The sequence below is a fragment of the Belonocnema kinseyi genome, chromosome 7 (assembly GCF_010883055.1).
Source record: "Belonocnema kinseyi isolate 2016_QV_RU_SX_M_011 chromosome 7, B_treatae_v1, whole genome shotgun sequence".
NCBI classification, from domain to species: domain Eukaryota; kingdom Metazoa; phylum Arthropoda; class Insecta; order Hymenoptera; family Cynipidae; genus Belonocnema; species Belonocnema kinseyi.
This window is the reverse complement of record NC_046663.1, coordinates 147,176,749-147,180,754: the sequence shown is the minus strand read 5'-3', so window position 1 is coordinate 147,180,754 and position 4,006 is coordinate 147,176,749.

Sequence of the window (4,006 nt, the reverse complement as noted above, 5' to 3'; positions counted from 1 at the left end):
CATCTGATTAGGTGACAATTTAAGAACTATGTTGAAAATTAATTTTCTCGGTTAAAAATTATTTATCTTTATCTAAAAATGTAACTATTATAGGATTAATTAAAAGTTAATGGTATAAATTGGTTAAGTTGGAAAATCGTTTTTTTTTTTTTTTTAGAGAACATTAATCTTCTTGGTCAAAAATTCACCTTTTCCCTTGAAAATTTAACAATTTTATTGAAAATTAGTCGTTTTTTTTCTTGTTCAATTCAATTTTTTATTACAGTTTTTATCTGGAAATTGAACTATTCAATTTTTGGTTGAAACTTTATCCTGTACATTGGATTAGTTAAAACACATATTATTTGATAGAAAATTAATTTATTTGTTTTCGATTATGATTTTTATTAATTGAAAGAATTTTAAAATAAAATGTTTTTTTAAATTTAATTTAAGGTACTAAAAGTTGAAAAATAATTGATTTTACAAGATGATTCTGAATTCGTGCAAAATTATTTAAAATAATTTGAAACACGGTGTAGATTTTTGCAGCTTAAAAAAAAATTAAGCTTTTTCAGAATTGTAAAATATTTAAAAAGAATAACAAAAGTTGTTGTGATTGCTAAGAAAATTAAAAATGATTTTTTATTTTGAAAAATTAATTTTAAGTGAGTATTTGAAAAGATTTTAGAAAATTAAAAAAAAGAGAATCAGGACGATTTTAAGGCAATTTTTTTATTTTGCAGTTTTTTTAATCTTAGGAAAAAATCTAATTAACAAAATATATTAATTTTCAACCCAAAAGTTGACTTTTTAACAAAATTAATTAATTTTCTATCAAATAATTGGTGATTTAACTAACACAATCTTCAGTCAGTCACGTACCGGGCGGGCAGAGTTATTTACAGTAGTTGTTCGTGGCTACTCCTCTCTGCCTTTTTAAATTTCTCTTCAAATTATTAACACTTTTTTTTAATTGATGAATTTTCTCATGATACTTATTTATAATTATAACTTATATACTGATATACAATTTTCTAGTTGAATTAAAAAATGTTCTCTTTTTTGGCGTATCTTATTCCATTTACGAGATCGTATTCTTATTTTAATTTCGGAAAGGATATTTTAAAGCCTTCAGACCATTTAAACGAGCTTCCTGGACCTTTAAAAATATCTACCTAAGTGCTTCTGTTTTCTTACGTTCCGGAGGGGAATGGTCCGTTAAACTAATCCAACAGATGGCGTCACAAAAAGTAGGTATTTAGTTTAGGGACTCCTAAAATACCAATAATTTGTTTATCATTCAATTTATTTGTTGGAAACAAATTTGATAAACAGATTCACAAATAGCCTTATTATCGGTAAAATTTTTTTTGCTAAAAGTGCTTCTTATTAATGTAGGAATGACATTTAATAACAAAAATAATTCAAAAGTTTATAATAACTACTGTGATAAAAAATTTTTGTGTCAAAATATTAGAATTTGAAATCTTTCAAATTATAATTTCCTCCAATGACCAGAACGACTTTGGGTATTCCTTAAAATAATAAAAATTTAATAATATTTGATAAAATATAACAATTTAAATTTTTGTAAACAAATTAGATAATTAAATTTAAAATGCTTGCTCTTTCGCATAGAACATCTTTTTTGCACGGGAAATGTTTTAAGCTATTGAACGAATGACTGCTAGTTACAATAGTATTAGAAGAGTTAACAACAACCACTGTTATTAACAATTCTTGTGACAAAATATTTAAACTTAAGGTTTTATCAAATTTAAATTTTCTTTGATGGCCAAGTCGGTGGGTTATTGTCAAAAGATATGATCAAAGATACATTTTTTAGGATTATCCGTAACCATTGTAGCGATTAAAGAAAATCAAAATTTTGATAAAACATTGCATTTAAATATTTTGTCCCGAAAAAATTGTTATATTTTATCAAATATTATTAAATATTTATTGTTTCAGGGAATACCTGAAGTCTTTCTGGTGCTTGAAGGAAATAATAATTTGAAAAATCTCAAATTATAATATTTTGCCACAAGAATGGCTTATTACAATAGTTATCATAAACTTTTAAATTATTTTTGTTATTAAATGTAATTCCTACATTAATGTGAAGCACTTTTAGCACCAAAAAATTTTACCGATTATAAGACTATTTGTTAATTTGTTAATTGGAATGATAAACAAATTATTTGTATTTTAGGAGTCCCTAAACTAAATACCTACTTTTTGTGACGCCATCTGTTGGATTAGTTTAACCGACAATTCCCCTCCGGTTCGTAAGAAAACAGAAAAGTGGGGGCGATATATGGGGCTGTTTTCAAGACGTCGTATAAATGCATGCAAAGTCATAGAATTAAATCTGTAAGAGACGTCAAGAGAGACGTAAGAGACCCTTGTGAAGTTAGCACACCAATTTTCACTAATTTGGAAATATCGAAATTTTTCTTTTTGTAATCGTTTGTTGATCGCTTGTTGGTTTTTTTGTTGGTCAACTTTCGACGTTTGTTAGTTAAAATTGCAAAAGTTATTAATATTTAAAGTTTTGGATGCAAACTTCACACTAGCACAAAAGAAATGTTTCCTAGCGCTCTAATTTTTTACATTTTCCAAAAATTCTTCGCGGAAACGTTTGTTGGTCATTTGTTGATGTTTGTTGGTTATTTTTTAATGTTTTCGGTTCAAAGTTGAAAAAGAAATTAGATTTTGAAAAACTGCTTGCACGGTGTATAATTGTCACCGCGAACATGTTTCCGCGCAGCGGCCTTACCGTACTTGCCATTGGCGCGAAATTTTAAACAACAAAGAATGACAGGAATACGACAAAGAGTTTTTGGTTTCGCATTATCAGGTTCGCTATAAAAAATTTAGTATGAATATTATAAAATGTATAAAAGTATATATACTTTTATATAATATATATAAAAGTGCCAATTCTGCACGAAATTTACACCTTCGAACACTTTTATTTTAAATTTGCCAAGAATTATTATTATTTTGCTAGTATGAAAATATAATAATTTTAAATTCATTTTTAATTATTAACAGAAAATTTATTTGTTTAAAAAATGTTTTTTTAAGTCAGTTTATTTTTAACAGAATCAAAAGCAAGGTTTCCTTTATATATATATATTGCCTTTTTATATATCATAAATATTATAACTTAAATCGAGAACTGTGCTTTCAACTTCGGAGGAATTTCAGCCATAAATTGTAACTGAATTTATTCGATTTGTTTTTAAAGAAGGTTCTCAGAGCACCTGCGGCTCTGACGATTACATTCTAATTATAAAAATCGCGCTTCGTTCCCGATAATTGAGGAGTTCCTAACAAGAAGGCGCCAGGCGCTCGAGAACGAGTAAAAGGATTGTCCAGGTTGTGACGTCAGGTATCAAAAGTGAAACTCAAAATTTGGAAAAAACAAAAATATAGTTAGATAGCACTTGAAAAATGAACCTGAGTCTTCATTTACAGTTTTTCACTCGGGCTGCAAATTTTCTAGTAAATAAATAAAAACTGACCTTTTTTAATTGAAAAAACCATGTTTTTTCACATTAAACTCGCCGTAAGTAATTCGTTTATCAACTAATTAACAAATTTCTTTTTTAGTTTTATTCGTGACACTCTAGCGGAGGCTACAGTGTCCAAAAAGGGTCAAAAGTTAATTTCTAATGTTTTTTTTTAATCCGAATGAAAACCCACGTTTTTAGACTTTCACATTAAAGAAGTGAACGAGGAAGTTTGAGCCACGACAAACTTCAAGCGAACGAATTTTCCGCCAATGTATTGTTCAACTTTTTGGAAAATCTCAATTCGATTTGATTTTCAGTTCCATAATTACAGCGAGTTTATTACGCGCTCGCGACGCGACACCACAGTATTGTGCAGGGGACGCCGCCTGAAGCCTGAAACATCCTCCTTGCTCATCCTTTGTTTTGTCCACTCGCTCGCAGTAGTCAGCGTTCCGACGGCGTCCCCTGAAAAATCCTGTGTTGTCGCGTCGTGAGCTCGTAAT